Source organism: Protopterus annectens, chromosome 9.part0 (assembly GCF_019279795.1).
Source record: "Protopterus annectens isolate FY-2018-M chromosome 9.part0, PAN1.0, whole genome shotgun sequence".
Taxonomy (NCBI): Eukaryota; Metazoa; Chordata; order Ceratodontiformes; family Protopteridae; genus Protopterus; species Protopterus annectens.
The window spans coordinates 1943367199-1943388815 of NC_056743.1; the positions used below are offsets into that span (position 1 = coordinate 1943367199).

At 42.9% G+C, this 21617-nt stretch overlaps 2 protein-coding genes across 2 annotated transcripts in view; one reads left to right on the plus strand and one right to left on the minus strand.

Annotated features, from left to right (window-relative positions):
- RNASEH2A (ribonuclease H2 subunit A) overlaps nt 1–21067 on the minus strand; it is an 859137-nt gene extending 838070 nt beyond the window's left edge. Inside the window, exon 1 of the mRNA XM_044084751.1 lies at nt 20850–21067. The gene's annotated coding sequence lies outside the window, so the exon portion shown is untranslated. The remainder of the gene's footprint in view (nt 1–20849) is intronic.
- The window catches only part of FBXW9 (F-box and WD repeat domain containing 9), an 869916-nt gene that overhangs the window by 130078 nt on the left and 718221 nt on the right, over nt 1–21617 (plus strand). The gene's annotated exons all lie outside the window — the stretch shown is intronic.

Consider the following 21617-nt stretch of genomic DNA (forward strand, 5'->3'; position numbering starts at 1 on the left):
CAAAGATGTACAGGTCCCCAGGCCTTTGACTCCCAGGGGTTTGAAGACAGTAAGCTAAGCGCAAAGTGAGCTGGCAAAGTACAGAGGGAGGAAATACATCAGGAAAATATCCTGATGAACCTAGCTTTCTGTCTCCAACCACACACAAGTCATCTACAGCATTACCTTGACTTACCTTTGTTTGAACTTGGCAGTTTTCTGTCTTTTTTAACATCTTTATTAAACATGACATTTTTTAAATGTGAAATGGGTATACATACAGTATTCATTCACTCCACATTATTCTGTTTGTATTTTTCCCACAAATTTCATTTATTTGTGTGTATTTTGCACCTTGCCTTTTATAAAGATCCCAGCTGCAATTCTTTTATCTGTTTTATAGTAGTCATTGCATCAGTGGCTGGTTTACATTCCCACCTGCAGTTCTTTTATCTGTTTTATAGTAGTCCTTGCATCAGTGGCTGGTTTACATTCCCAGCTGCAGTTCTTTTATCTGTTTTGTAGTAGTCATTGCATCAGTGGCTGGTTTATATTCCCAGCTGCAGTTCTTTTATCTGTTTTATAGTAGTCATTGCATCAGTGGCTGGTTTACATTCCCAGCTGCAGTTTTTTTATCTGTTTTATAGTAGTCATTGCATCAGTGGCTGGTTTACATTCCCAGCTGCATTTCTTGTATCTGTTTTATAGTAGTCATTGCATCAGTGGCTGGTTTACATTCCCACCTGCAGTTCTTTTATCTGTTTTGTAGTAGTCATTGCATCAGTGGCTGGTTTACATTCCCACCTACAGTTCTTTTATCTGTTTTATAGTAGTCATTGCATCAGTGGCTGGTTTACATTCCCAGCTGCATTTCTTGTATCTGTTTTATAGTAGTCATTGCATCAGTGGCTGGTTTACATTCCCAGCTGCAGTTCTTTTATCTGTTTTTTTAGTAGTCCTTACATCAGTGGCCGCTTTACATTTTGAGTTCCCTTTTCTAGTAATTGCTTTTTTTTGGGTAGTCAATATCATTTAACTTGGTGACGTCTTACTGTGTCAAGGCACTTCAGATCCCGTATCCTAGCTCAAAGGAATTATTTGCTCCGCCAACATTTCTAGCAAATTATTCTGAAAGAAATTTTTGAGGGAAAAAGACTCCTTGGAGTCTAAAAATTCCTTTGCAAATACTTCATGGAAAATTGTGTTCCTTTCTAAATTGCTTTTCCAATCTCCCTTCCTAATCCTTTCTAATCTCCTGTGATGGATTTATATATTTCTCATGCAATATTTTATATGCCCTACTTCTAGACTCAACTAATACATCACTAGAGCAGATCTTTAATTAAACAATTCCCTGCCCTTTTTCTTTCCTGTACTCTAGCAATCCCTGGTAGAGAAGGTAGTTTCAAACCTGCAGTCCAAACTTCTGCTTAGTCTCTCATCACTCTGCTACCTTTTCACTCTCTAGTAATTTACTCCCAAAACCTTGGTTTCTTTCCTTGTATTCTCCAGTAAATGACAACCTCCTCTTGCCTACTTTCTATACCCGTACTTACAGTCATCCCTGTTTGGAAAATCTCCTTTCTCCATTCCTGTGTTCATTTAGTTTTTAGAATACTTCCTGCTCCCTTATAAATATAATATTCTTCATGATTGCTCTCCTTAAGGGCCAGCATCCATAATCCAACTCTTGTTTTTTATTTCTTGAACTTCACCCCGTCTTCATTATCATTCCTGTCCACTTTGATTTATAACCTTCTGCTTGTGTTATGTATGTGTGCTTTAACTGTGTAGTTCTGAAATATCCCTTCAGATCAGGTAATCCTAAACCACTTTGTTCTATGCGGAGAATGCTAATGTAAGTTTTGGGTGCTTTATCATGACTAAATTTGGAGTATACACTCAGTTTGCCTCTCAGTTGACATATTTTATTGTGGAACATAAGTCCAATTGCTTATTTGTAATTTCATAAAATTAATGTAGTCTTTATCAAATAAAGACAAGTATGAAAGGCAGAGAACTCTTTATTTAAAGAGCTCTCTGCCTTTCATACTTATTTTTATTTGATAGTCCTCATTTTACAAGTTTTATTTTTTGGTGTTTTTTTACTTATAATTTAGTCTTTACTTTCCACATTTTATAGTATAGCAAAAAATCTCAGGTTCTCTGTCTGTGCCCTTTTCTACCTCTACAGTTTTTTTTTTAAATTATTGTTCTTGAAAAGCTTTCTATTCAGCTTCATTTCAACCTCTAATTTTTGTGGTTTTTAATCTCCTTTGAAAAGCTACTTAAATCTTCTATTTTCCAGCCTTTTATCATTTCTTCCATTGTCTCACTTATTTTGAACATGTCGGAGTCCATATAATTTTTTTCCTTTAAATTATTACTTGCCATTCCCTGTACTAAAGCTGAAAGTCTAACTGTTTTTTGCTGATCAGTGATAAGGTTTTTCCCAGGTACCAGAGTTTTTTTTTCTCCTTTTCTGGTTGATTTTCTTTTTCTCTAAATTTCTTGTGTGATGGCATCTAGACCGGGTAATTACTACCCAGCAACTAAACCTTACCCAAATTGATAACTTTACTGTTTTTTTTAAAACAATTTCTCAGTTTTCACACTGTGAGAGTTCAAATTAGCCTGCTACTCTTTGTATGGACATCTTGAAAAAGCCAAGGTATTTATAGAATTATGGAGGTTTTTGTTCTGCAGAGACTACACAGGAAGAATATGAGAAAGATGTGGATGAGTACTTCTGAGTAATTGGAATGTCTAAAGTTATTGAGGAACAGGCAAATGAACTGATGGCCCCTGTGAGTGTGGAATACTTCTGAGAGCTAGTGGGGAATAAGGTAAAGCCCAAGCATTGACGGCCTACCAGTAGAAATATGGAGACAAAACAAAGATGAAGTGGTCTCCTATTTGATGGAAGTAGTTAATGAAGTCCTTAATATAAGAGTGATACTCCAGTCCTGGAAGCAAGCCGTTTTTAATGGTTTTATCAAAGGAAGGTAACTAGCCTCCTTCAGACCAGTATTCATACTTAATGCTGATTATAAGCTGTAGCTGTATGACTGGCCATGTTTGCCAGAATTAAGTGACCAGTGAGGGTGGGGTGAGGGGGTGGTAGACTCTCAGTAATATACTGAAATAAGGACTATTAATGAAGGCTGCACGAGCCACGGTGGTACGGCGGTAGCGTTGTTACCTCACAGCAAGAGGTTCTCCCGTTCGATTCTCGGCTTGGCTTGGGAGGGCCTTCTGTGTGGAGTCTGCATGTCCTCCCCGCGGTTGGGTAGCGTTCGAAAGACATGCGTGCGTAAATGGGCATGTCTTCGTTGAAGGTTGGGCATCGAGCTGGCACCTCGGCATTTTGAAAAAAATCTACTGCCAATCATTAGTGGACCGGAGTTCCGCTGTGGCGACCCCTTACCGGGAAAAAGCCAAAAGACAAAGAACAATGAAGGCTGCGTGAGAGAATAATAATGAGTTACTAAGCTGGGATGAGTAAAAGGCATTGCACAGACTGGAATGGGTATCATCTGATAAGGGGTTTCAGGCCTTTGAGTTTACAAAAGCATTTATAAACTTTCTGTCCAGCCATAACCCCCTTTACCAATGTTTTGCACATGGCAACAGTGACAGTCATCTAACAGCAGTGTTCACAGTGTTGGGTGACTAGCCCTGCCACTGAAGGAAGGATTTATCAAAATAAATAAATAAATAAAAATGTATAAACTTTACTGTGACTATTTTTGGATTCAAAGGCCCATATAATGGCAGATGGAGGTCTTTTTCTTTTCAAAATTATCCCAAGGGACCAGAAGGAAAAGAAGGAAAAAATGACTATCCTGAGGAACCTGTCAGGGTGCCCATTGTGACTGATTAGCTGCCAAGATATGGAGTTGTATTGCAAGGGTCCACAAGGTAGAGAGTAAAAGAAGTAAAATGATCTGTATTTGTAGACTATGTATTGACTTACTTAAGATCGTAGCATGGCTTGAATATTCCTTTTTCTCAAACTTAGAGAAGTTTGGTACTTTTTCAGAATGTAAGATTAACAAATTAAGACTAAATTACCAGTATGAAAATTAAGACGAGTTGGAGTTTCTTTGAGAAGCCAAAATCTGACCTTAAGAGTGTGTAAATGGTTGGAGTTAGGCTAGATCAAAGATTGTTGTGGGCTTTTTTTGTCATTGTCTTTGCGACTTTATACTTAACCAGTTGGATGGTGTAAAACCTAGTGTGTCATAAGAAAAGCTGGTCTGAGGAAAGAAATGGATGGACTGGGTGCTGTAGACCCATACTTATATCATGGTGCAGTCCAAATGAAAGGTCTACATTTATTACAGCTAAGGTCTTGTCATAGTACAGTCCAAATGAAAGGTCTATATGTATTACAGCTAAGGTCTTATCATGGTCCAGTCCAAATGAAAGGCCTACATTTATTACAGCTAAGGTATTATCATGGTCCAGTCCAAATGAAAGGTCTACATGTATTACAGCTAAGGTCCTATCACTGTGCAGTCCAAATGAAAGGTCTCAAGGTCTACATTTATTACTGCTAAGGTCCTATCATGGTGCAGTCCAAATGAAAGGTCTACATTTATTATAGCTAAGGTCTTGTCATGGTGCAGCCCAAATGAAAGGTCTAAATGTATTATAGCTAAGGTTATCATGGTGCAGCCCAAATGAAAGATCTACATTTATTACAGCTAAGATCTTATCATGGTGCAGTCCAAATGAAAGGTCTACATGTATTACAGCTAAGGTTATCATGGTGCAGTCCAAGTGAAAGGTCTGCATTTATTATAGCTAAGACCTTATCATGGTGCAGTCCAAGTGAAAGGCCTACATTTATTACAGCTAAGGTCTTATCATGGTGCAGTCCAGATGAAAGGTCTACATTTGTTGCAGCTAAGGTCTTGTCATGGTGCAGTCCAAATGAAAGGTCTACATTTATTGCAGCTAAGGTCTTGTCATGGTACAGCCCAAATGAAAGGTCTACATTTATTACAGCTAAGGTCTTGTCATGGTGCAGTCCAAATGAAAGGTCTACATTTATTATAGCTAAGTTCTTGTCATGCTAAGTGATTTAAAGGAAGACAATATAGAAGAGCTTGAAAGAGTTTCTCTTTGGTCATACTTTAGGAGAAACGGTGAGTACCCTTGTATTTTTAAACAAGCGCTGGAGACTTTAATCAGATGCTGTGTGGTGTGCATGAACCCCTGAATAAATACTTGAATATAGCAATAGAAGCATCCAGAGTGAAAGGAGAGAGAGGGGGGGGGGGACATTAGGCCAATAGATTGGGAGCATTTGAGATGTGTTGATGTGTAAGCCTACTAGAATTGGGTCAGACAAAAGTTTGGTTTATTAAGTAATTCTCTGACGTTGGAATGTAAAGAATGTGAGGCAATAGATGAGTTTTGGAATTAAATGAGTTGCTTAGAAGGGCAGTGCCTATACTAATACCATTATTGATAGAGACTGAGGTGACCTCCTGATGTTGAAAGACTAGCATGTGGGGCAGTCTGTAGCTTGACAGAACTGAAAAATAAATTTGCAGGTAAAATGAAAAAAAAAAGTTGGCTCAAAGACGTAGCAGAGGAGCTAAGTGACAAAGCCTGGGAATATGTTTGTTGATTATCAATATATGCCACTAAATCCAGAAAATTTAGAGTGTTTGCCTGTAAATATTTTCACATTTTTTTCTATATCTTAGCAAATTTGCAAAGGATGGTTCCATGAGCATATACTACTTGCTGAAGGTTTGCATGCTGGACATGGGAGTATATTTTTGGGGGTTGTCAGAAGTTAAGTGCATGCAAATTAGAACTGCAAAGGTGACAGGAAAATATGCTTGTCAAAATTGTGAAGCTTGCTTTGTCATTTACATTTTTAGGATATGACCAAACCTGACAAAAATGATCAGGCATTAGCAAATTTGGTAATTGCAGCAACTAAAAAGTAATAAATAAAAAGTGGAAATCCAACACAGAAATAACCACCATATCTGAAGTAGGGACTTCATTTGTCAGCAACCTGTGGGTCTTGGATCCGATATCGGATCCGAGCCGGCAACTTGTTTCATAGCTAATGGATCCGAGCTCCTAGCTCCTCCCCTCACCCATAATCCCCTGCCAACCCCCCATGACCTCAGATCTAGTTTGCCGCGCTTGTGAATGGCTGGATTTTTGAGCTCTTAGCGAGTATTGTCAGATAAGTGTATTTTTCTTCCATTTTTTCCTATCGTTAGCTTTAAAAAGTGTGTAAGAGTCAGGTTCCCTGTATTTTATATTTTTTATATAGTTTTTTCCCTTCCCTTCGCTGGCCGTTAGTGTGTGTGTGTTTGTGTTTTGGGGCCTGTGTAGTACTTGTTTTTTTCCTCAAGTATGGCTGAGGCCCCAAAAGCCATTTTTTAAAAATGTTCCGAGTGTGGCCATAAGCTCTCCCCGGCTGATGGCCACACTCGGTGCGTTCGGTGCCTTGGGGTTGAACACCTGTCCTCAGGCTGTACCATCTGTGCAGCGTTCAACCCCAGGGCACTGAAAGAGCGGAGGTCGAAGCTGGTCCTGGCGGGACTTTTGCCCCCGGACTCGGCTTCGGCCCCCGCTCCTCCCGTGGCACTACCACAGGCTGTGGTGATTGCCACTCCTGCCCCCCTTCCTCCGGCCGGGACTCAAAACTCCCACTAAAGTGCCGGAGGATAGGGAGGCTAGGAGGGAGAAACAGAGGGAGAAGCACCACAAGCAGCGGCCGAGGCCTCCACTTCGGCCCCGCCGGCTAAGCGGGCTTCTCCCTCCACAGCTTCTAGGTCTCCTCCTCCTCGGCTCCAATCTCCTTGTTTCTCCACAGGACCCGAGGAGGAGGAGGCCCGATCTCCATCAAGGTCATCGAGGTGGCATTCCAGGCCTGCCTCGGTGGCCTCATCGAGATCAACTTACAGTATGTCAGATGCAGACTTGGACCGGATGATGCGAAGGTTCATCCAGGCCCAGCTGTAGATGGGAGTGCTCTTGCCTCCCCCCCCCTTCGGGGGGGAGCTCGACACCCTTTTTTGCTCCAATTGCTCCTTCTCTGACCCGCTACCCGGGTTTGGAGCGTTCGGAGCCGAGCAGCGTCGGAGCCGGGGGTGGGTCGGCGCCGACAGTACTTGGTACTTCGGATCCGACCCTGCCCTTGAGTCTGTCGGATCCGACCTCTCGGAGCCGTGGGCCAAGCTTCGGATCCGGGGGATTCAGTGTGCCTTTGGCTCCGTCCAGGTCGGAGCGCAGTGGTCCTTCGGATCCGAGTGGGAGTCGGCTCTCGGAGCCCAGGGAGAGCGGTTCCCCCTCGGCCTTCGATGTAGTGGGTAGGGCTCTGTCGAGAGCATCCGGACCCCTGGCCCTTGTCTCAGCTCCACCCTGCACTCCCTCTCTGCTGGGCCAGGCTTCCATCACCCGGCCACAGGGACAGCCTGCTTCGATGTCCCAGGTTGTTCCATTGGAACAGGATGTTGCTGGCGAGACCTCCTCGGACAGCCCCCCCAAGGAAGTGCCTCGCAAGCACAAGTGCAAGAGGAGGCACGTGGACTCCCCTGAGTCCTTAACTGAGGACACGGACTTGGATGAAGGGGAAGGCTCCCCAAGATCACCCCTTGAGGATGTCTCCTTTGGAGACATCATGGAAATGCTTAGGATCAGAGGTGGGGGTGGTCTTCCCCCAAGGCTTCCTCCGACGAGTCCGTGTTTCTGGAGGCATTCGAAGCAGGCCCGTCTACCTCTTGGGTGTCCCCTCCGGCCGACCCCCTGGTGTACCTTATACGTGGAAGGACCCGGACTCCATGGAGCAAGTCCCTAAACGCCCGGACAGGATACTGAGCCCCCCTGCAGACCGGTCACACTGGAGCAAGGGTCCCCCCGTAGATGCCATCTTGACGGCGGCAGCCATGAAGAGGGAACTAGCTCAGGAGAGCCCCTCAGTCCATCCACCGAGCAAGGAGTACCGCTCGATGGATCGCTTAGGGAAGCGAGTTTTTAGTTCAGCGACCTTTTCGGTAAGGTCTCTGAACTATATGACACACGTCATCAGGATGCAGCGGGATCTTATCAAAGAATACGCTGCCACCCCCCCCGAGTCCATGTCGGCGGAGAACAAACAGTTGTACTCCTCCCGAATGGCCACTCTGAGATCTATTTCGATTACCTCTATGCGGCTATTGTCCCACGCCACCGAGAGAGCCGCTAGAGCTAGCGGAGCGGGCCTAGTCATAAGACGTCAGGCCTGGCTCCGGCATTGTGACTTTGCGGAGCCTTTTAAAGCGTCCTTTGCGAACGCCCCTTTCGATGGTTCTGCCCTGTTTGGCAAAACGGTTCGCGAGACACTGGTCCAGAGCGAGAAGGACGGGAAGACGTCTGCCGTCAGAGTCCGCTTCTCTGCTCCCCAGCGGTCCTTTTCGAAGAACCAAAAGGGTCAGAAGAAGATGTGGTTCCGGAAATCGCAACCCTCCCAACCCGCTCCGGACAACCAGTCCTTCCGTGGCAGAGGAGGACAGGGAGGACGCCGCCCCAGGGGCAGAGGGGCTCCGAGGAACTTTGGGTCCAGAGAACCTTTCTCTGACCGGCCCACGCAGCAGCCCTGAAGGGTTGCCCGGCTGCTCCACTCTGGAGGCAGTCGGGGGGCGCTTCTCGGAGCACCTAGCGGCATGGGAGTCCATCACGTCAGACCGCTGGGTGCTTCGAATTATATCCAGAGGGTACAAAATTCCAATACTTCATGTCCCCAAATTCAAGAACCTCCCCGATGTACCACCCGATCAGAGGGAGGCTGCAGCTGCAGAAATTCAGCAGCTGCTAGAAAAAAGAGCCATCCAGCCCGTCCCCCAAGACCAGCTCGGATTAGGGTTCTACTCCAGGTTCTTTTTGGTGCCAAAAAAGACGGGGGACTCTAGACCAATTCTAGACCTGTCCCGTTTGAACCTGTCGGTAACCAAGGAAAAATTCCGAATGGTCACTCTTCAATCTATTCTCCCCCTTCTAAGGGAGAACGATTGGATGTGCTCTATAGACCTCAAGGATGCGTAGTACCACATTCTAATGGACAGACGATCCAGGAGGTTTCTCCGCTTCTGGCTGGGAGCCAGTCATTACCATTTCAGGGTCCTTCCCTTGGGCCTCACCACAGCCCCCAGGGTGTTCACCAAGGTGTTAGCAGTGATAGCGGCCCACCTGAGACTCCAGGGAATGCAGGTCTTCCCGTACCTGGACGACTGGCTCCTGACCGCCCCAAAAAGGCATCTACTTTGCTCAGCCAGAGATTTCTTTCTCCGCCTAGCCCCCCAATTAGGCATCACCATCAATGCCGACAAATCTTTTCTGGCCCCGACACAAGTTATAGAATTTATAAGAGCCAGAATAGACACCAGAGATCTACGAGCCTTCCTGACGTCGGAACTACTACGGAATTTGCAACTTCATGTGCGGGCCATCCTCCAGTTAGAAGCCCCACCGGCGGAATTGGTCCTGAGGGTGCTGGGCTCCATGGCGGCAGTGATAACGCTCCTTCCATGCACCCGTCTAAACATGAGGGTACTGCAGTGGACCCTTCTAGTGCAATGGTCCTTTCTGTCCTTTCCTCTCCATCACCCCATCGCTATCAGCAAGGCTTGCAGGAGGGCCCTATTATGGTAGCTTCATGCTCCGGATCTCCATACGGGCCGACCCTTCTGCACCCCTCCCCCTCTCGCCACGGTGACCACGGACGCCTCCCGCCTCGGGTGGGGGGGGCATTATTCAGGCAGGACCGTCTAAGGCACGTGGAACGATACAGAGACCTCCCTGCATATCAATGTTCTGGAGATGAGAGCAGTGCTGTACGCGTTGCAAGCACTTCAGAATCTCCTCCCCGTAGGAACTATTGCAATTCAGTCGGACAACATGTCTGTTACATCAACAAGCAGGGGGGAACCAGGTCTTACCCTCTATGCCGCGAAGCCATGAGAGTGTGGGAATGGGCGATTTCCACCAACCGCTTTCTGATTGCAACGCACATTCCGGGGCGGGCCAACAGTCTAGCGGACAAACTAAGCCGCACCCTTCTTACCCCTTACGAGTGGTCTCTCAACCCACTAGTAGCGAAGCAGATATTCACAATATGGGGGCAACCCTGCTGCGATCTTTTTGCCTCTCCCTCAAACACCAAATGCAACAATTTCTTCGCTCTGATTCCCCCTCCAGGGGAACTCCAAGATACGCTCTGGTGCATGCTTGGCCACCCGGTCTACTTTATGCCTATCCTCCTCTACCCCTGATGCTACAGCTCTTGCAGAAAGCCTCGCGGTTGGGGAGCAGGATGATCCTCATTGCCCCATTCTGGCCTCGGCAAATTTGGTTCCCCTTACCTGTGGCCTCACCTAGTGAATCCCCCCTGGATTCTGGATCCCAGTCCGGATCTAATCTCCCATCCGTCGGGCTTGCCGACCCCAAATCTGGACAGTCTGAAGCTGACAACTTGGTTGCTCCAGTTCCACTCCTAGTTAGGACTCCCGGTATCTCTTCACCAGTCAAAGCCATCCTCGTGGCAGCGCATAAACCTTCCACCAGGAAAGTGTACCGCAGTAAATGGAAACGTTTCTCCGTCTGGGCGGAGCATCATAATCTAGATCCCTTTACGGCCCCTCTTCCATCCATACTAGACTTCCTAACCGGACTTTTTCAGGAAGGCGCTAGTTGCTCAACTGTCAAAGTACAATTGGCTGCCATCTCCCATTACCATGTGGGACATGACACAGGACCCTTAATGTCGGCCAAATTGTGTAAAACCTTTCTCAAGGGCACCTTTCTGCTCAGACCCCCTATAAAAGAAGCCGTACCCCCTTGGGATCTTTCACTAGTTCTTCAAGCCCTGACTGCTCCTCCATTTGAACCTGCCGCTTCAGTGGATCTCAAATACTTGTCCTGGAAAACAGCATTCCTTGTAGCCATTACTTCAGCGAAAAGAGTTTCGGAGCTTCAAGCCCTTTCTGTGAAACCTCCTTACTTGATTTTTCATCCGGACAGAGTGTACCTCAGGACCAATCCCTCCTTCCTTCCCAAAATAGCATCAGAAACCAATATAAATCAATCCATAAATCTATCGGGCTTCTTTCCTAAATATCAGAATAAAGGAGAGTACAAGCTGCATTCATTAGATGTTCATAGGCAGCTGCGTTTTTATACTCATAGGACTGCTGGTCACAGGCAATCCGACCAGCTGTTCATTTCCTTTGCCAAATTTAATTTGGGGAAAGCAGTATCAAAGATCTCCTTGTCACGCTGGATTTTCCAATGTATTCTTTTAGCGTACCAAGCTTCTGGGAGACCCGCACCTGAAGGAGTTTGCGCACATTCCACTCGTTCCATCTCTACTTCTGCTGCCTTCAAATCTAAAGTTCCGTTGGATGATATTTGTTCGACAGCCACTTGGGCCTCATCTCATACCTTTATTAACCACTACAAACTGGACGTAATTTGTAGAGGGAGAGCATCCTTTGGCTCTGCGGTGCTCCGCAATATCCTTCCATGATGGCCACCCAAGATTCAGGTAGCTGGGGACTCTGTTCCACAGGTTGCTGACAAATGAAGTCCCTACTTCAGATTAAGAAGTTATGTACTCACCATAACGTTCCATCTGAGTAGGTGGCTTCATTTGTCTGCAACCACCTTCCCCCTGGCCTTCAAAATGGATTTATGTGAGTTGTTTTATTGGAATACCCTTTTTGGGTATCTATAGAGGGGCAAACTTGATCTGAGGTCATGGAGGGTTGGCAGGGGATTATGGGTGAGGGGAGGAGCTAGGAGCTCGGATCCATTAGCTATGAAACAAGTTGCCGGCTCGGATCCGATTTCGGATCCAAGACCCACAGGTTGCAGACAAATGAAGCCAATTACTCAGATGGAACGTTATGGTGAGTACATAACTTCTTATTATATTAATACATATTGTAGATGAAGTGGGGGGGGGGGAGCAGAATCACAAACCCATCTTTTTGGCATAAGTTCCTATTTAGGCGATTAAATATTTAGATGGCTCCTGTGTTGTGGTTGAAATTTGTCTAATGTAAAATATATGGTAATTTGTGGATTTGTGTGATTTATAAAGTGCAGTTGTTGACTACCTCATGGAAGGTTACCAGGTAAGAAACTACAAGTCTCGCTAGGCTGTCCACCCAAACTGGATGAAAGAAACAAAGAAAGTGATAAAATTGCTGTCCTCCTAAAAGTGCCTTAAGACTGGTGCATCATTGTTTGGTGGATGCCGTTAACTGCCAGACAGATAGGAGGTGTTAATTGACAAAAAATAATAATAATTGTCAGCTGTTGTGTTTTTTGAAGTATTGTTTAATCTTCATATTTGATTGTAATGTTTTAAGTCTCATTTTAAAAGGATGTGTGCAGTTAATGTTTGACCAGACTGTCTTAGGGAGTGCATCTTTTAATGATAATTTACATCTGAACTGTGGTTGAATTTCTTGTTTTGATTACAGTTTTGTTAGAAGTATACTGATGGTTAATCAGTTACTATGTTTCTTCCATTGTTAAGTTTGTAATTTGTTGGGAGACTGGACTTACTTGCATTTCTGTTTATGGATGCTGTAGAACTTCTTAATGAACATCAAGTGGATTTGCAGCTGCCACACAAATCATCAAAAATGCTGAAACGTAAAGCACATTCATATGAAGATTTTTCTTTTTTCATGGGGGACAATCCTCCCATACCCTGCTACTTGTATACATCAGCTCTGAGATCATTCTGTCTCAAAGAATAGAGAAATACCCAGACTAACTCTGTCTTTAGTGCGGCATCTCCAGAATTGCACAGTTATCAACCAAAAAAGAGCCTATCTTTACTGTAGCCACAATAAACCTGGCACCCCTGCTGCTAACATCCTGTAAATGAGAGGAAACAGTATGCATGCACACTGTTGTCCTGTGTATAGTTTGTCAGTACAGGTATAGCATGGTAGTTAAACAGGCATGGGGCACCTACGGAAGTCAATGTCTGGCACTTCATGCTGTCAAGGAGTATCTGTGTCTCAGCAATTCACGTGCCTGGAGATTCTAATACTTTAATAAATGTTGTGCTATATAATGTGCCTAAATCTGAAATGGCAGCTGACTCCTCAGCTCTTTCTTCCCAGGATAAATGTAACAGTCTGTATCTGTATATCATTTTGCTTCTTCTTTTTGTTGAGAAGACCAAACTCTCTTTCTTGGGAATACAACTATGCTGCTTATCTGTTATCTGTGTAATACAAACATTTTTGTTGAAGTCAGTGCGGGTGAAACCTGATTTGCTTTTAGTACCTCCATTCTGGCTTAGGCAGCCATGTTTCACATCATCAGCTTACTTTTCCTCATCTTTATTTATCTCTCAGGGGACATGTTCAGCCTCCCAGCAGAAATCTACTGATGTAATTGAAAACACTATATAGTGTAGCTATGACAGTGATTCACAATATGGGTTTGCCTTGTTTGGAAGGAGGAAGAGTAGACTATCTTTTTTATTTTTATTTTCCAAGACGTTTGCGGAAGTGTGACTGCTGTATCACTCCTTGTGAAATAACGTTGGCTTCAGAAATGGAAAGAGTTCTTTAAAACTTGCTAACATTTTGTCCTTTATTTGCACTCTGCTTACCTTTTATTTCTTATGTATGGAATGGAATTAAGGTCAGGGCCATTACAGCCAGGGTACATTCTAACGTTATCAGCACCTGCAGCCCTAATGTACAAACCTTAACATTTTATTATTTTATTTCCATACTGTTGTCACTTCTGTAGTGATTTCACTTGTCCTAATCAGAAAAGGTAAGTGATTCCATGGAACTAAGACAGTGTAGGCACAAGAACATCTACCCAAAGTTTTCATCTTTGGCTATGAGATCAGCTAGAAGCCCCTGAGCTGATGATCTAAGTGGGTGAATAGACATGATGTAGCAACAGCTTTTTTAAATAACTGTGACCCATATTTTATGGCGCTTGAAAAGTAGCCAAAATCACTGTGGTAATAGAGTGAACCATTTACTGGCAACCAGCCCTAGATCTTACAGCACGAAGGTAATATGACACATCCAGCGTGATCCATTCAAAACTGTTGGGGAATTTCAGACCCAGTTGATGTGGTCAGGGTCTGTACTGCTGGTAGAGAGTATTACAACAATCCAGATGTGATAGCACTAGTGCAGGGATAACTTTTGCAAGTTATGCAAAAGGAGTCAAATGTTTTTATCGTGGTAATTTTTTCAGCCAATAGTAAGATGACCTAAAAACTGTTGACACCTGGTCATTTGACGCCTGGTCATTAAATGTCAGTGCATTATCAAGTGCTATATCCACATATTAATAATCTTAGCAAAACTTTAATTGCCCCCTCTGAAAAGGTGAGGAGTTATGGTAATCTATGAAGGGCGAACAGCAGACGTGCTCACATCATAGCCTCTGCTCTCATTTGTATCCTACCAAGGATGGATTCCTTGCAGCCCTCTAGATTGGCAAAATCAGGTATCTGATCTGACAAGAGGAGAGATACAGCTGCAAATCATATGTGATTCATTATGACTGAATCCTGTCTGAGGCAGCATGTACAAACTGGAGTTCTTCACCAGCTTCCACTTTTCAGGATGACTATTCAAGGAATTAATCCCGGATATAACTTTCTCCCGAGAAGCTTGAATGAACCGTTCCCCCCCGGGCCTCACTAGGAAAAGGTTGTGCCGAAGGAAGCACATAGACTCCGTGTCAGAGTCCTCCTCCCCAGAAACAGATCTTGATGAAAGGGAGGCTTTGGCTGGTTCCCTCAAGTGATTACCAAGTTTGGTGAAATTCTTGAAATGATGCATCAGTGGAGATCATGTTCCATTGACCCTTCTCTTGAAGAAGAGACCATTCAAGAATCTTACAAGTCCTCACCCCACTGGATAAACTGGTTTGTTCACAGGTTTGGAGGGAGCCAGATATGCTAGATCCAATACCTTGGAAGCCTGATAGGGTGTGGTGGACCTTCAAGGATGTATCCCACTGGAGAAAGGGATCCCTTGTGGATTCCTCTGTGGTGTCAACGTCACCAAATGTAAGGTCCCCCAGGATGCTCAGGCCATGTCCATCCTCCAAACAAGGATTCATAGACAGGACTGTAGATAAGTACTAGGCTAGCTGCCCTTGAGGGCCATTTTAAGCCTAGCCAGTTTCCCTTTTTGTGCTCAAAATAACCTGTCGTATGGTCTATAATTGTATATTACTCCTAATAAGAACAACAGAGATCATATCATAGATAATTTGAGGGCCCTGTGCATGGAATAAAGTATTTAAGAGCTGCCTCTGTCCATTAGTAGTACAGGGAACAAACAATCCTGGGATAATTTTTCTGTTTCCCATTCATGGATCTAAGTTGTGTTTGAAAATGGACAGGGATGAACTTTGTTTTGTGTGGATGGGTAGTCTGTTCCACAGCAGCGGTATCCTCTGCAAGATATACCTGTCCCTCTTTACCATTATGTTGATGTTGCAGAAGAGGTTTTGATTCCTAGACTATGTATTTCTGATGCCATTTGACTTGTTGATGTTCAATAAATCCATCAGTAGTGGATTGGAGAATGCCTTGCATGCCAGAAAAAGGTGACCTCTTAGCAGTCTGTAGGATACAGAATGTAATGACAAGGCTTTGAATTGGTTTATGTAAGACATGTTGTTTAGGCATTTTATCCTTTTGGTAAGGTATCTCTGTAGGCATTTCAGTTATTGCATGTGTTTGGACAGATACATGCCAAAGGGGGCATTGTATTCAATGATTGGCGTAAGAAGGCTGAGTAAAGAGGGGCATTGACATCCAGAGATCTAGAAACAATCCCTTTGTTTATAAGCTGTGCAGTATAGAAGGACTTTCTTGCAACGATATGTTGGTCATATTTATGTTACTGTCCACACACATTCCAACATCTTGAACAAGTGGGTAAACTCTTAGGGACGTATTGTTAATGTGATAGTTCCCTGGGGTGAATGCCTTCCCAAAAGATGCAATAATGCATTTTTTTGGCATTTAGTTTCAGTCCATGATTTTGGCTCCAGTTATTTATTTAAGACAAAACCATGCAGGATGGCCAGGTCATTTCTGGATTCAATGATTGCCCCTAGCTTGCAATCATCTGAAAACTTAGTCAACCAGAGCCATTTGGTGTTTGCTTTTACTTTAGAAAGGTAGATGCCAAACAGGAGAGTTCCCATCACAAAACTGTGGGGACCTCCACTGGTGACTGGTCTCTTTGCAGAGATAACTTTCCCTATTTTGATTATATGCATTCTGTTTGTGAGCCAGTTGACAATCCATCAGGTAACATAGGGGGGTTTCACAGTTTATTTAGTTTTTCTACTATGCCTGAGTGGAGAATTGTGTCAAAAGCTTTGGTCAGGTTGAGGTATGTGGTGTACATGATTTTGCCTTTATCCATTGCTTTGGTAACTTTTTTCAAAAAAAAAAAAATCCACCAGGTTGTGTAAGTATGACCTGCCTATGACAAATCCAAACTGAGATGGGTCCACTGTTTGGAGGTTCTCTATGTCCTAACTGATTCATTTAATGAAAAGTCTTCATGGCTTTGCATATGAGGGTTGATCAGACTTATTGGTCTGTAATCACTGGGTCTTGGAAAGGTCCTCCCTTATGCAGGGCAATGACTGCAGCTGTTCTCCATTTGCTTGGTACAAAACATGTATGGAGGCTAAATCTGAACAGTGTTGTTAGGGTGTGACTAAATTGTGCTTCATGATATTTAAGATGCATCCAGGGATATTGTCAAGGACCCATCGATGCAGTATTTTTAGCTTTTGATAATGCTTTTATGACTTTGTTTTGTGTGACAGCTGGAGATGAGATAGTTTCAGGTATATCTTGACGGAGGGAAGTGAGGAGTAAAGTTAAACTTAACGGCCAGTAGGTTCACTAAATCTGCAGCCTCAGCATAGGTAACATCATTCATAATCAGCTCAGCGTATTTCTGCATTGTGCTTTTGAGATTATGAACATAAGTAAACATGACTTGGGATTGTCTTTGGCCTGTGTAGCTGTTTTAGCCTCAAACTTGGCTTTGGTGGATTTTATTAAGCTCCTGAACTGTTTGTTTATTTCAGGGACAAGGGCTCTAACATTCTGGGAATTACTCTTCTTACTTTTGGCCAAAATTACTTTCTTTTTATTATAAAACTCGTTGTTGTTATAGTTCCACAGTGTAGATTTGTTTCTGGCATGTGCCCTGTACATGTTCCTATGGGGTACAGCTGCATCTATTGCAGTTATTTAAATGCTGCTATAGTGTGATGATGTACAATTCTGTGTATTCAGTGGAGTTGCATTGGCTAGCTTCAAATCCCCACCAAGCCCAGTTATGACTTAGGAATAGGTGGTCTTCCTTAAAGGAATTTCTAAAGGTACATTGGGTGGAATGAATCTCTGGTTTCAGTTTTACTTTGAAGGACACTCCTTATGGTCAGATATGCAAGGGATGGTGCAAGATGCTCCCGTATTAGTAAGGACAAGATACAAGATATTATTCCCCCTAATGGGTACTGTAATTGTTCCAGGGCATTTGTATTAACAAAGTCCAGGAATCTCTGTGCTTGTGCACTAGTGGTGGTGTAGGTTTCCCAGTCTATAGCTGGATAAGTTAGATCACCTAGGAAAATAATATTGGGTTTAATACCGAGTGAATCTAGTCCTTGTCATTACAGTTCTATGAACTTTGTCTAATGGGACCACATAATCTTCAGGTAGCTCAAACACCTTTGTGAATATCTTCAGGTAGTTCGAACACCTTTGTGAATATCTTCAGGTAGTTCGAACACCTTTGTGAATATCTTCAGGTAGTTCTAACACCTTTGTGAATATTTTCTGAACTGTTGAGTATAGCTTGATTTGGCATTGCATAGTCTTATTCATTCTAGCTCTCGTTTCTCCTTCAGTTAAATCTTGTCTCAGCTTTATTTGATATTCTTTTGTTGCTTCTAAACGTAATTTTGAAGTGTTCAACTGCATTTATAATGAATCTTACTTAAATTGCAAGGTTTTGGTCTCCTGATCTTTCTTTCTAATTAAGGTAATCAGATTCAGTAGCAAGATTAACTTTTTTACAGCGATCTTGCAGTTTGGAAGTAATGTACTATAATTGATGAATGTCTTTTCCGAAGGTTGTGGAGCACCCCCTCCCCCACCCGTCCTGTCCTTGAGGAATCCCCTCAAACTGTTTGCTACCATAGCATTTCCCTCTCTCAATGTGTAGTGAATGGCCATTGACAGAAGTTTTGTGATTTATTTTAGAAGAAATATATTGTGATTTTATTTCTGACATTTCTCATGAATAAAACTGCTTTTTGCCTGAAGTAAACTTCTCTTTTTCCTGTTGGCACATTATTCTTAGAAATGTTTGCTACTAAGTGAAAGTGGCATCCATTTCTGACAGTCACCAACTTCCTCACAGTACAGAGCCTGTGGTCACTACATCCAACCCCAGTACTGCAGAAGCTCTGCCACAAGGGCCAATCCCCAACATTTTTCACTGAGAATTTTGTCTTTGTACAATAGCATTTGGCCACTACATCTAACCCTGGTACTGCAGAAGCTCTGCACAAGGGCCAACTCCCAAACATTTAATTGAGAATTTTGTCCTTGTACAGTATAAGCAAATTTAACTAGAACCTTGCTATGTGTTAACTTCATCTAGTCGGGTATGTGCCTGTCTGTGCTGGAAATTAGTTTTAAACACCCCCCCAGCAGAGTTTTCCTTGCAGTCTAAGGGCCACTTACTAAGTTGGTCAGTCTCCTTTTGACTTGTAGATTACACAACATATGAGAGTTAGCACCAGAACACACCACATATGAGAGTTAGCACCAGAACACAAAGGAAACACTGAAGACCAAATAACACTCAGGAACAGGATAGGTCCAGAAAGGAAGACCAGCCACTTCGGAGTAATGTCCAAAGTGTTTTATTAATCCACAGAAACAAGGTTGATTAAGCACTTTCGTATATGTACTTCATCAGAATCACAAAAACATATAGCATCCAGCACTCTTAAATACCCCATCCTTGATGCATTATCCAGTGAAATTAACAAAAGCATTATCCAATCTATGACATAAAAGGGAAAAAAAGACTAAAATTGTAAAAAATATATGTAACCTGCCTTTCACCTATACATTCTCCCTAAAAACATTTATTATGAAAATAGTTGATAATCAACACACTTGACAAATGCAAAGTTTCTAAAATTATAATAAAAATATATGTATATAAATATATGAATATATAAATATAATAAAAAAGGTAAAAATATATAGATATATAAAAATACACAGATGAAGATAGCCTATAATGGTTGCTTAGATGTTTACACCACATATGATTTCAACTTTAAAACGCTGGTAATAGATGTACTTTCATTCAGGCCAGGGAAGGTGGTGGCATCCAGCCTTAATTGCCACCTAAGCTCCTTGGTTTCGAAGAGATCTTCCCAAGGTCCCCTCCTGAGATATCTTTGCACACATTCCAAAACAAAGAAGTTAAAAACTATGGTCTTTGTACTCCCCAATATGTGTTAAAACTATGATCTTTGTACTCCCCAATATGTTTGGCCGATACATTTTATGCATCTCCCTTCCTAATATCCAAGCCTTGCTCATACATGCGTTCCTTACATTTTCTCTTGTTTTTTTCCCCAGATAGAAGCACTGGCATTTTGAGCACCTGGCCACATAAATAACACCCAACGAGTTAGTTACTGTGAGCCCTTGAAAAAATAGTAAAATGGTTCACTGTTACCCTGTCTCCTTCCATAACCATTTTGCATTAGGCATAGTTGCCACATTTATAAGTTCCCCATATTTTGCAGGTATATTCCAACCCAAAATCAAAAGTGCCCTGCTCTAAAATGGTTCTTCAAAGTTTTTCCCCTCCTAAAAATCACCTGGGGTTTTTTGTTTGCCACTGTGCTTAATTCTTTAAAGTTGGAAAAAATATGACAATGTTTATAGATAATATTTCTAATGTGGGCGGCCTCATTGCAATATTGAGTGATAAAAGCTGGATACTTAACTTGAAAATGATCAAAAATGTTGGATGGGATTTCACGTTCATCCAACATATCTTGTAAATAAAAGTCAATGCGTTTATAAGCCATATTAATAATGTTAATAGAAGTTTCCTCATACATATCACTGTTGTTAACATGGCCTGACATTTTTGATATGTATTCTACTTTGTTCATAATAACCACCCCACCCCCTTTGTCGGGTTTCATAACCCTGAGCTACTTGTTATTGGAAAGTTGTTTTAACAAACACGACTCCATAGCAGTCAGATTCCCCCATACATCACCAAAGGAGCCCTTCCCCACTAGGCCCCTAAACTCAAATTCCACCAGTTTTTCGAAAATAATCAATGGAAGGGGTAGGGGTGGATTAAAAATACTACTACTCCTAATCACATCCGTCACTTCTTCGCCCCCTTCCTGATACAAAATCTTGAAGTCGAGTTTTCTAAGAAAAAGTTTTAAGTCAGTCAAAAGGCTATCAATCTTACAATTAGCTGAAGGGACAAAAAGTTCCCCTCTACTCAACAGTTCAGCATGTTCTATGTTACAACAAACATCACTATAATTATAAAGTACAAAATCACCTGTTTTATTACTAATAGTGTTTAAAACGTTCCTGTCCATATTTTTTGAGTCCAGGTCACCTTCTACTAACACAGGTACATCTTCGGAGCCCCAACTCAACAAACTTTGAGTTGAATTGTTGAATAAATCAGAAAAAAATAAACTGCTAGAAGCGGAGTGTCTTAAGACTCCAATTCCCCCATGTCAACACTCACCAAATTCGTAAGGGCAGGCACAACATTCTCAGCCCCTTTCAAACCTATTTCCGGTTGTACAGTCTCCTCGAGTGTTGCAGATTCCCTTGTTGAAGTACCCAGGCTTGCCGATAAGCTCCCTGGTTGTTGTTCCTTTGGTTGCGTATCCTTTCGGACCTTCGTGGCTCCCCAAAATGTTTTCCCCCTAAAGGGGGCTTGATTCCACCTTGCACTTGGTTTTCAAACCTCCTGGAATCCTCCCCTTGGAGGACATCATCGCTTGCTTCATTCCGATTGGTCATTGGTGGTCTTGGGTACGCCTTCCTTCCACATAGGAAATGCGGTCTTGCTCAAACTTTTTAGCTTTGGTATTTTTTATTTTATTAAGCTCGTCGTCCACTTTGCTAAATAAAGCAACATAGTCGTTCTTAAAGTGAGGAAGTAACAGATCGTTATGAAGGGCTTGATCCAGCCTTTCTGACTCAACGATCAAGCCCTCAATTTCCTTTTGATTGTGCTTAATTAAGCATTCGAGCAGTTCACACCCATGGCGATCAAAAAGCTGCAAGAATTCATCATGAAATGGGGTCCCAAATTTAACCCCATTGGGGAATTTCCAGGACCTTAGCCCTTTAGGAATCCTTCTAGCTTTAACGCTTTCGCGAAGGTAAGCATTTTCAATATGCAACTTCTTGCATCTGAAAATGCTTATTTCAAACAAAGATGGGGCAGTTTTCAAAGTTAAAGGCTGTGTGTTATCACTAACACACTCGAATATCACAGTTCCAT